Below are 12,714 nucleotides of genomic sequence, written 5' to 3'. Positions count from 1 at the left end.
CAACTCTTAAAAAAAAATTGTATCCTAAAATGGTGAAAAGGGCGGAATCTTCCGGAGGGTTGCGCACGACACCTAAGCGGCGGGTTAGGGCAGGGGCGGGGCCTGGGGCCGGGCGGGGCTTCCGGCTCTCCGGAACCTCTCGCGGCCGGTTACGTAACGGCGGCTCAGGGGCTTGGGCTGGTGGGCTCGCTCTCTTGCCCCGCGCTCACCTGGGCCTGCTAATGATGGCTCTCTCTGGGCTTCCCTGAACCCTGATTTGCGAGCCCCTGCTGTTGTTTTTGTGCCAGAGGTTTTTTTCCCACACCAAAGCCTTAACCATCGAGTCGCTCAGACTTTGAGAAAAGGGAATGAGTAAATTCTAACACGGATGGGGAACAACAGTCTTAGATAACATGGATAAATAAGAGGGCACTGTTGGGGACCTGTCGTTGTTTTGTACATCTTCAGCTCTTTGGAAATGGGGACGCTCCATGGACTGCCCTATAGAATCATTTTATGTAAGTTGACAAAACGAAATTGTTCTGCTCCACCTAAATTTTATTCCTGTCTCCCTGTTTGCTTTCTCCCATTCCCCATCTCTGCCCTCTGGTGCTATTTACATACAAGCCTTGCTCTGTCAGCACCTCTTCTGAGACATTTGACGCTAGCGGTCAACCCCTTGAGGACAAGGATCCTGGTATATACCGTATGTGTGAATTAACATTAATTGAAGCAACCTCTTTTTGTTAAAAGCCCTGTAAAAATAATAATAGCTAAAATTCAAGAGCAAAATATTTGAGGGACATAAGCAGGAAAGGTGAGCAAGGTTCCTATTCCCGAAAATATCAGTTTAGTAAGGAAATAGGGCATCCATACCACACAATTATATATTTGGGCAAGACCTAGAACCATGGAGATTTATATGTGGCAGAGAGGATGGAGAGAAACATCTTGTGGCTGTAGTGAATAAGAAACGGTTTCTCTATTTAAGGAACTTTCAGTCTTGCACAGCAACTAACCATAATGTGAGATAGAATTTATGCTCTATAGGAAGCATCAACAACTTAGTATTGGAGTTGAGAGGTTGGAAAATTCACTTTGGGCTAGGAGAGCTAGAGGAAGAAGACTTTATGGAAGAGGTAGCTTTTTCTGCTTTGCTTTCTAGAATGTGATTTTATCAAGGGGAGAGAGGTTGAGCAAATTGGCGTGCAAAAGCATTTTCTTCTTCAGAGGCTGAAAAAGGAAATGCATTGCAGGTTTCACCTTAATTACAGCCAGAAATCTCAAGTGCTCAGTAATCCTATTGCATTTCCTTAATCAACTCACTCTCCTGTGATCCAAGGTGACTGTTGCACATCATCTCTTCTATCCTTAAGCCTCCATAATTCCCTCCTCCCTTCCTCACTCTCAGCTGTTGACTTACTTCACTGAGAAAATGGAAGCAATCAGAAGAGAAAAACTTCATTTCTCACCACCAAATCTACTAATTTACTCCTTCTGTTTCCATTCTTTCCGCCATTCCTGCGGTTAAAATGATTGAACCTTCTCTGCTATCTCAGATCAACCTCTTGTGCACTGGATCCCATCTTCTTTGCCTACTCAAGTACTTGCAGTTATCCCTTGCATCATCACTTTCTCTCTCCCTATGGAATCATTTCATCAATCAGCATACAAACTTGATATTCTCTCTCACATGTTTAGAAAGCCTTCCCTAGAACCTAAATTCTTTTTTTTCTTTTTGGCCACACTGCACGGCATGCGGGACCTTAGTTCCCCGACCAGGGATCGAACCTGTGCCCCCTGCAGTGGAAGCGCAGATTCTTAACCACTGGACCTCCAGGAAAGTCCCTAGAACCTAAATTCTTTTTTTTTTTTTTTTTTTTGGAACCTAAATTCTTGATGTTCCCCTTTGTAGCAAAAATCTTCAGCCTCCTTACTTTCTTTTCTCTCTTGAACCCACTCCAATCAAGCTTTCATTCCCCCCACTCCACTGAAACCATTCTTGTCAGCGTCAGCAATGACCTCCACATGACCAGACTCCAGTGGTTAATTTGCAGTCCTCATTTTACTTGATCTCTCAGCAGTATTTAACATGTATTTAATCATTCCCTTCTTGAAACACTTTCTTCATGTGCTTTTTAGGGAACAATACTCTCCTGGTTTTCCTTCTTCCACGCGGGCTACTCTTCAGTTTTATTCTTTTCCACTGGCTGTCCACTTGATGAGGACACTTACCGTGTTTCCCTTTGTAACTCTAGCTATGCCTGACCCATGGCAAACACTCCATTGTTGAATGGCTAAATCTGAATGTTTACTAATATGGGATATACAAAAGCTAGAAAAGCGGGATGGGGTCATGTTATTGAGGGCTTTGAAAGCCAGTTGAAGAGCGTAGAACTTTTCTAGACAGTTGGGAACCTCTGAGAACTAGAGTGCCATGATATATGCTCTAATTTAGGTTCATTACTCTAGTTGTTGGTTTTAGAATGGATCGAGAGAGAAAGGATTGGAAGTAAATAAATTAGGAGGCTACTGCAATATGATAGGCAAGAATTAGGGACTTCCCTGGTGGCACAGTGGATAAGACTCCACTCCCAATGCAGGGGACCTCGGTTCATCCCTGGTCAGAGAACTAGATCCCACATGCATGCTGCAACTAAGAGTTAGCATGCCACAACTAAGGAGCCCGCCTGCTGCAACTAAGATCCGGCGCAACCAAATAAATAAATAAATATTAAAAAAAAAAAAGAATTAGTGGTGACCTGAACTCAGGTGGTGGTAGTGGAAATGGAAAAAATAACATGACACTGTGGAGGCAGAGTCTACAGGGCTTGATGACTAAGAGGATGAAAGAACGGAGTGTGACATCATAAAACAGGCATCCATATTATACACGATCAACAGGTAGACCACCTTCCAGACTACTATGGGCTACCCTAGAAAGCCACTACTCTCACCAGTGGGGGAAAGGATCTATGCAGCTTAGAGGCAAGGAGTCAGCATGTTTCCAGGATGTCTGGGAGGTCCTGTCCTCAGGGAATTTTACTTCACTTAGAGGGTCTTCTGATCCCTAGCATTATTCAGAGTCACAGGAGCCTCTGGATTTGTACACACTCCATATCAAGAATGGCTCTTGTTCTTAGGATAACTATATTGGCCACAGTCCTGAACCGGAAAAGAAAGCATTGTTGACATCTTGATTACGTCATTCTTTCTTGTAGGCATGAATGCTTTGAAATGTCCCCAAATTGTGAGCACATTTCCTTCTTAAAATGTGCCTTTGTTTCAGAGAATTCATTTGCATAATTTCTTTCAAAATAGACAAAGAAAAGGTCTTAATATAGGATCTAAGAGGTACTCCAGTAGTCTTTTTTTTTTTTTTTTTTTTTGCCACACCATGAGGTATGTGGGATCGATTATTTATTTATTTATTTATTTATGTATGTATTTTTGGCTGCGTTGGGTATTAGTTGCTGCACGTGGGCTCTCTCTAATTGTGGCAAGTGGGGGGCTACTCTTTGTTGCGGTGCATGGGCTTCTCATTGCAGTGGCTTCTCTTGTTACGGAGCACGGGCTTAGTTGCTCCGCGGCATGTGGGATCTTCCCGGACCAGGAATCCAACCCATGTCTCCTGTATTGGCAGGTGGATTCTTAACCACTGTGCCACCAGGGAAGTCCTGGCATATGGGATCTTAGTTCTCCAACCAAGGATCAAACCTGCCCCCTGCAGTGGAAGCATGGAGTCTTAACCACTGGACAGCCAGGGAAGTCCACTCTAATAGTCTTTTTCTCCACTCTTTGGGGCCTGAAATTGGGCATACTTAATATCTCATGTTGCCTTCCCTCCTAATTAAAAATCTCTTGCTCTTGGGCTTCCCTGGTGGTGCAGTGGTTAAGAATCTGCCTGCCAATGCAGGGCACACGGGTTCGAGCCCTGGTCCCAGAAGATCCCACATGCCACGGAGCAACTAAGCCCGCGAGCCACAACTACTGAGCCCATGTGCCACAACTAGTGAAGCCCACGTGCTTAGAGCCTGTGCTTTGCAATAAGAGAAGCCGCTGCAATGAGAAGCCTGTGCACCTCAACGAAGAGTAGCTCCCGCTCACTGCAGCTAGAGAAAGCCCATGCCTGGGCACAAAGACCCAATGCAGCCAAAAATAAATAATAATAAATAAAATAAATATAAAAAAATCTTTAAAAAAAAATCTCTTGCTCTTATCCTTACCGTCTCTCTTAATTACTCAACCCTTTTATTCCTCAGCCTAATAAAGCAGCGTTTTTGGTTTTGTTTTGTTTTGTTTTGAGGCCCTATATGTAACTCAAGTTTGGGGAGACTCTCTACTCGACTGATAGAAATTTCCAGAACTACTGGAGCACCTTGTTCTCTTTCTCTAAATTGAGGCTAATCTTTTGCTTATAAACTATTTCTAAGGCTTCTTCATACCATACTCAATCACATTATCCTCTAATTTTTTTTTTTTTTTAAAGGGACTGGTGGGGTGGGGCGGGAAGGCTCCGACTTTTTACTTATTTATTTATTTATTTTTGGCTGTGTTGGGTCTTCGTTTCTGTGCAAGGGCTTTCTCTAGTTGTGGCAAGCGGGAGCCACTCTTCATCGCGGTGCGTGGGTCTCTCAGTATCGCGGCCTCTCTTCCTGCGGAGCACAGGCTCTAGAGCGCAGGCTCAGTAGTTGTGGCTCACGGGCCTAGTTGCTCCGCGGCAGGTGGGATCTTCCCAGACCAGGGCTCGAACCCGTGTCCCCTGCATTAGCAGGCAGATTCTCAACCACTGCGCCACCAGGGAAGCCCCCTCTAATTTTTGAGGGTTGTAAAACTCCTGGGTGCTAATCAAATAAAATAACATTCACCAAGGTAATCTAGTGACCCTCAGGTGGACTTATTTGAAAATGCTCTAACATGATATTAAAAGATCATGTAGTCATCTTTTTGCCTTATTTCTAAAATGTAGGTAATTTTTCCCAAACATTCCCCCCGTGACCATAAATAATTTCTAAAGATTATTCTTGATCACACACTAAAAAGTTGATCTCGTGTTTTTATGTCAAAATCATTAATTGAACTTCTTGCTTAGTTGGACATTTCTTACACTTCTTACTGAATACCATACTCTTTCATACTGTGCCTTCAGTATCAGTATCTTCCTACCTTGCCATCACAACACTGTAATCTATCATCTTTGCCTATAAGATTATAATTTCGGGCCCTAGTCTCCACAGGTAACACTAGCATAGAACTAGGGTTCAGTAGCCTTTCATAAGGTGTGACAGACATTGCTAGTTGCTTTATCCAATATTCATTCTTATTCCTTTCTGACAAACCCAGAGTTGGCATAGTGGTTCCATAATGATCGGGAACTCATATTCCTTCTATTGTGTTCTTCTGCTATCCTCATACATACTTTTCTACCTCATGGTCCAAGACAGCTAGCCTTACCCATCTTATCTGCATTCCAACCAGCGGGAAATACAATAGAAAAGGGAAAGCAAAGGGTATCTAGCTTTCTTTATTGACACTTCCCTGAAGTTGCATACCATTTTTTGTTAATATCCTGTTAGCTAGAAATTAGTTACATCATCTCCTACCTGCAAGGGAGTCTTTATTCTAAGAATACAGTCATTATTGTGAGTGTCTGTGTGCCCAGCTAAAAATTGAGGATTCTGTACTATAGAAGGAAGGAAGCATAACCAGCAGTCTCTACCACTATGTGTAAAACTATATGGAGAATGTTATAAAATTCTATTGAAATACATTAAACAAAACCCAATAGAGACACAAACCATATTCACATATAGGAAGACTCATAATTGTAAAAATGTCAGTTCTCCTTCAAACTGATGTATAGACTAAATGCAGTTCCAGATAAGGAAATTGATAAGTTGATCCTAAAACTTACATGTAAGACCAAAGGGCCAAGACTAGCCAAGAGGCTCTTGAAAGAAAAAAAAAAAAAAAAAAAAGGAACAACAATGAGGGGACTAGCCATGAAAGGGGTAGTAAACTTGGTTTACTACTCAATTTTAATTTTTCTCCTCTTGGCCTGGGATATGTAACTCAGACTTCTCCTCTGTGAAGTCTGACAGTGGAGCCTGCAATTGTTCAATTCGATTTTCTGTGAAACATTGTAATAGCAAAACACTGGAAACAATCTATATGTCCAACAACAGAATGGTTAGATAAACTTTGATACATTCATACTATGGGATCCTTACTATAGCAGCTACAAAGAGTGAGATAGCTTTATATGTGCGGATATGAAAAGGTCTCTGAATCATGTTAAGTGAAAAAAGAAGACGTAGAATAACAGAAACCATCTGATACCATTTATGTTTTAAAAATCCTGTACAACTACATATTTTTACATGTAACTGTATATCCATGTAAATACATAGAAAAAAGTCTGGAAGGATACATAAATAGAGGACCAGGATTTGGGTTAATGATCAAGGAAGACTTTGCCTTTGTCTGTAGTTTTTTTGAATGAAGATTTTAATCTCTATTATTTACAAGTTTTATAAAGTAATTTTATTCATATATTATTTATAAAATCAAAACAACCCTATCTCATCCCCAAAATTACATCTCTAGGTTTTAGTTAGTTTAAATGAGTCAGTAGTGTGATAGGGTTAGTACTGAAGAAAATCTAAGGGGACCTAAGGCTCTCTCACAGTCCAAGTCTACAACCAGGAGGTGATGATTTATTTCTACTTGATTCAGGTCACATCTGGACCAGACTTAGAGAGGTACATTGACACAATTTGAGCTCATCTAGAAAATAGTCAGGGAGATGCCAGGAGTCCATACCATGTCAAGGAGCAATAACTGAAGGAAGGGAGAATGTTTAGACTAGTGAAATGAGATGTAGAGAGAAGTGGTCCTCAAATGAAGAGTGTTTTTTTTTTTTTCTTTTGGCGGGGGTGGGGGGGGCTTTCTCTAGTTGCTGCTGCTCTCTAGTGGGGGCTACTCTTCGTTGCAGTGCGTGGGTTTCTCATTGCGGTGGCTTCTCGTTGCAGAGCATGGGCCTCAGTAGTTGCAGCACATGGGCCCTAGAGCGTGCAGGCTTCAGTAGTTGTGGCGTGCAGGCTCAGTAGTTGTGGCTCACGGGCTCTAGAGCGCAGGCTCAGTAGTTGTGGCACACGGGCTTAGATGCTCCGCAGCATGTGGGATCTTCCCGGACCAGGGCTCGAACCCGTGTCCCCTGCATTGGCAGGCGGATTCTTAACCACTGCGCCACCAGGGAAGTCCCTGTTTTGTTTTTTATAATGAGGGTCGATTGATGTATTATTTTATTTTATTTTTAAAAATTATTTATTTGGCTGTGCTGGGTCTTAGTTACGGCATGTGGGATCTTCGTTGTGGCATGCGGGGTCTAGTTCGCTGACCAAGGATGGAACCTCGGTCCCCTGCATTGGGAGCGCACAGCCTTAGCCACTGGACCACCAGGGAAGTCCCTCGAAGAGTTTTAATGAGGGTGAAGATAGTAGTAAATTCTAAGACACTGGAGTTATTCAAGAAAAAACTAAATGATCACTTGTCAGGGATGCTCTGGAAAAGATTAATTCAGGAGGAATTAGAACTAGATGATCTTCAAGGTTCCAACTAACTCTAAGAGTCTACTTTAAATTCCCTTGGTCTCAGCCAGATTTACCAAACCCCAAATCCCTAAACCTCCCTTCTTTTGAGTTGTTTTATGGTGGAGAGGATCTTAGCCTTTCAAAGGCTCTTTGGACTACAAACTGGAAGGAATAATCTCATTCCATGCGTGCCAGTTAAATGCCTCAGAGAATATAAAGATGATAGTTGGAATGTTTAACAAGTACCAACTGAAGGGATGTAGTAAAAATTAAAGTTTAATTTTGTCTCCTGCCACTGAAAAATTTATTTCAGTAGGAGATGTTTCCCTCTGATCTGGATGGAAATTCCAGCATCCCCCCCCCCCAACATTTCTTCACCTTTGGGTGACAGTCTTGCGATCACTTTAAGTAGCAGAACAGAGTCTTCACCCCACAGCTAGGATCGGTGTAGCCTGCAAGCTTGCCTTTGTGGAAGAGTGGTCGTTGGCTTCTCCTCCACTTCCTAGATGCTGACACTGACACCTCCGAGAACGGGGCAGAAGGAAGAGGGAGGAATATTCTTGGTGGCTTCATGCTCTCCTCATGCTGATGTTGAAAGCTGACTGTCTCATGGGCATTTGTGTGGATCCATCAGAGGCTTCCCTGCTGGGCCTTTCAATGGCAATATCAGCTTCCCTTAAGTGAGATGATGCATTGTATTTCTATGGCCACCACTACCCCCTCATCTTTCTGTTTTCCAGAGGTCCATTCTACACGGAACCTTTTGTAAAGAGTCCCACTATGTGTCCAGGAAGTTCTCTTGAGCAGGATTTACACTGGCTTCATACTTGGTTCCCAGGATTCATGTATATTTGACCCTTTGTCAGAAGGAAGTGCAGTTGCTTCCAAGATGCAGCTGTCCGGTAAGGCCTCTCCTTCTAGGCTTGAGAAGAGGGGAGTACTCCCCACACCCTCTCCTCCAGATTGGATGTGGATCACAACACAGTAGTAGCTCTCTCCAAAGAAATCTCATTTGTAAACTCTGTCCCCACTTTTTATACTCTTGAAATGAGGATTCAAGACTTGTGGAACTGGTCCTTGTTAATTTCCTTTAAACCTTTGCATTTCTGTCTGGTGTCTCCCTTTGGAATTTCATATCTAGTATATCTTGGTACCCCAGCTGAAACATCCAGTTAAAATCTTAAGTGTAACACATAATCTCCTTTATCAACCTGCTTTACATCCTTACCCATTCCCTACCTTCGAATCTATGTGATTTAGTCATACTTCACAGGCCAAGTCACAGGGTAGTCATCAAGTTGGTCAGACATGGTTTGGTTATGCCTCCCTTTAGTGATAAAAAAGCCAAGCTAATGTCTAGGGCCCAGTACAATGACCCCACCGCCCATGAGAGGGAACGCTCAGGACTCCCTCTTGGCTCCAAACCTAGTTCTCCATGAGGGTGTACCTAGGACATTGTTGTTTGGGGGGAGAGCCATGGACCCTGGAGTCTGTCAATTACCAAATGACCTTAGATAAATTACCTTTTCTGAGCTTCATTAAACATCTGTAAAATAGTCTTACCTTCTAATTCAAAATTTAATTTTAATCACATAATTAATGCATAAATACTCTCATAAAAAAAGCAAAACATTAAGATGAGACTAACTTTCCTTTGGTTATCACCTTCAATCCCATTCCCCTAACTCCCTTCCAGATGTAACCACAATTCTTAGTTTAGAAATTATCTTTCCTTTTTCAATCAAATCTGTTTTAACCTGTAAAAATAGGATAGTAATATCTATTCTGTGAAATAGGACAGAGGTGAAAATGCAAGGTGCATAATGTTTTCTTCTATTTTCTCAGTGTGTTGGGAGGAACTGAGACCTCCTGCAGGAACATAGCTGTACACTAAATTCAAGCTGAAGAAGAGAAATCTTACCTATTTTCAGGGTTGGAAATACCTGCCCTTTATCTGATATTAGAAAGTTCCAGGTTTTTTTGTTTATTTTTTTTTCGAAAAAAATTCAGTAGACATCATGCACAGAATCTACAGTAGGAATAAGCCCCAGCCTGTTACACCAGCACAGGCAGCCTGCTCTTGGATAGGGGTCTGCTGGAGAAGGGTAGCCAGAGCCAAAGGCCCAGAGAGCACTCTGCCTCCATTATACTCTTCCATTTCAGCCAGGCAGTGATTTTATGTATTGTGTCTTTTCTTTCCTGTGGCTTTCATTTCAAACTACAGAAAGGAAGAGATCATATACCCAGATTTTCCTTCCCAAAACAGCTTTCCAGCTGAGTACAACAAAGGCAAAAAACAAAGCAATCTTCCCACACAATTCTGTTCTTCCATCATTCTACAGGACAAGGGACACTCCCACAATAGCTTTTTTCTACTATCAGAGAGGACACACAAGCCAAGATTTCCAAAGGCACCTGTGGTTGGTTCCCAGGTGCCCCCGAGCAGGCTTTTATTTTAGCATAAGAACAAATTCCATTTATTGAGCATGTACTTTGCCAGCCATGATACAAGTTTCTTTACATATATCCAATTTAATTCTAGCAAAAGCCATATAAGGTTTTTATTATAATTATCCTCATATTACAGATTAAGGGACTGAAGTTCAAAAAGGTTAAGTAATTCTGTTCTTAAACTGTGACTTCCTGAGGCAAGAGAGATGTTTAAGAACAGTACTGGTCGGTGGGAAGTGTCATCTGGGAGCAGGAATGAGAAGCATGAAAATGTGGGGAGAATAGAAGAGGTAGGACAATAGCAAATTAAGAGAAAGAAAAAATGCATGTCCCAGTGAGAACTGCCATTCATCCCCACTGCTCAGCCTGGGCCGTACCCTAGGGTGTGTTTGTGTGTGTGTGTATAAACCTTCATAGCAACCAGCTGGTTTATGTCTCTCTATGACAACATAGGCTTGCAGTGTCTAAATATGGGCACTGGTGAGGATGAGTGTGGGCTGGGGAGGGGAAGTAGGACCGCTGAGTCAAGGGGAAATTGTGCAGAAAGGGCAGATTCCTTTGGTATGCCCTCATCTCTCCCTCCCAGCCCACCCTCAAGATAGGAAAGGGGCTTAAAGCCCTGCTCTCTCCTTGATTCACAGCAGTTACAGGTAAGAGCTAAGCCTTGCATACACGTTGTCTTATTTTAACCAATTATGTAAATTCCTATCCAGCCAGGGGGATCCCCTTGGTGCAAGAGGGGAAGAGTAGAAACTTTTGCTTCCCATTTTCACCCCAGGTGCCACTTTCAGGGCCACTGAGGGTAGAGAGAGGTCGGAGGATCCCATCTGATGAAGGCATGGTGGCCCCAGAGGGAAAGGTGAGGGCGAGAAACCAGGCACCAGGGTGTAGGAATAAGAATAGGCACTGCTGAGAGGATTAAATAGCCCCAGGCTTGAGTTACAAGAACCTCTTCCTTTAGTCAGCACAGTGGTTCCCAACCACGGGATCCCAGGGAACATGTGGCAATGTCTGGGGACTTTTTTGATTGTCCTGACTGAGCATCTAGTGGGTAGAGCACAGAGATGCTGTTAACATCCTAAAATACACAGGACAGCTCCCATAACAAAATATCTAGTCCAAAATGTCAATAGTCCCAAGGTTGAAAGTTAGAATATTCTGGTCCTACATGAGTCCTCTCCTCAGTCCATTGCAGGAGCACCAGTGATAGGTCAAATTACTTGAAGGGAATACCATGGGATGCCAGCTTGTTACCCTGGGCCCTGAGTTCCTCTCAAACTTCCAACTCAAGTATTTTGTTTGTTTACTCCTAACAAAAACAAGTTTAAGCTGGAGTCCCAAATTTGCTGTAAAGTCAGCTTCTAGAGAAGAGGGCCTTGGGTATCGGAAAAGCTGCCTGACGGAGGCTGTGCAACTGGACAAAAGGCATGATCTCTTGGCCAGTGTTTCACTGAACTCAATGATCTCAAATGTTCCTTTAGTTCTAAACTCTGTACTTTTGGATAATTCTTGCATGTAGCTGTACACAATTTGGGTCACTGGACAAGGAAATGACTCAGAAATGCAATGGAGGGAAGTCTGAGGGTGATTCAGACTTTCCTAATCATAAAAGGTGCTTCAGACATGGACTTTACCAGTTTTGTTGTTTTTTTTAAATTTATTTTCGGCTGCGTTGGGTCTTCGTTGCTGCACACGGGCTTTCTCTAGTTGCTGGGAGCGGGGGCTACTCTTTGTTGCAGTGTGCAGGCCTCTCATTGCAGTGGCTTCTCTTGTTGCAGAGCATGGGCTCTAGGCACGCAGCCTTCAGTAGTTGCAGCATGTGGGCTCAGTAGTTGTGGCTTGTGGGCTCTAGAGCGCATGCTTAGTAGTTGCGGTGCACGGGCTTAGTTGCTCTGCGGCATGTGGGATCTTCCTGGACCAGGGCTCGAACCCGTGTCCCCTGCATTGGCAGGCGGATTCTTAACCACTGCGCCACCGGGGAAGTCCCAGACATGGACTTTAATGTCAAACCAGGACTCATGATCGCTCAATGATTCCAGGTCTTTCCTTTGTATATTTGAGTAGGTGGTATCTACGTGGGGTGATTAAAGGTGCTGGTGAAAGACAATTCAAGGAATCCACCTGATTCAGACTGGGTAAGAAGATAAAGTTGTCTCTACCTGCCCCCCACCCCCCCAAAAAATATTTCCCCCAAAGGTCTGCTTATGTTCGAATTTCTACCATGAGAGTTTTATATGCAGTTAAAAATATAAATATTTTAGCGTAAGTATCAGTTTGATGTTACTAATTGGGTTTGGGACTGTAAGGTAGGTAGGTAGCTGGCACTTGATCAATAATGATGCTTCTTGATAGGTATGTAGCTCTAGCAGTTAATATGAATAACTTGAGAAAAGTTCTTGTACTGTGTAAATTCTATTCAGTTCAATCTTTTCAATCTAAATATAATAATAAATATTTAATAACTAGGAGTTCATATTTTGCATTAATCTCTAATATCTACCCATGATAAATATATGTCAGAAGAAGGTTCAAAAAAAGTCCATCTAAAAACACTAAGTACCTCTGTCACTAAACTTCCGTTTATACCAAAACTTTTCTTTTACCTGAAGAGGCCACTTTACCACAATGTGGTTATCAGTATTTGGTGCTCTCTTCCTGTCATAAGTTAATGTTTTACAGAAAAGCTATGCTT

The 12,714-nt window shown here is 42.6% G+C and overlaps 1 long non-coding RNA gene across 1 annotated transcript in view; it reads left to right on the top strand.

Moving 5' to 3' along the window:
* Nucleotides 1-63: 63 nt before the first annotated feature.
* The window catches only part of LOC309667564, a 21,969-nt gene continuing 9,318 nt past the window's right edge, over nt 64-12,714 (top strand). The window contains exon 1 of the long non-coding RNA XR_014267817.1: nt 64-12,157. This is a non-coding gene — a long non-coding RNA (uncharacterized lncRNA). The remainder of the gene's footprint in view (nt 12,158-12,714) is intronic.

This window comes from Balaenoptera physalus, assembly GCF_965194825.1.
Source record: "Balaenoptera physalus genome assembly, chromosome: 1".
Taxonomy (NCBI): domain Eukaryota; kingdom Metazoa; phylum Chordata; class Mammalia; order Artiodactyla; family Balaenopteridae; genus Balaenoptera; species Balaenoptera physalus.
This window is presented reverse-complemented; position numbering and strand designations above follow the sequence as displayed.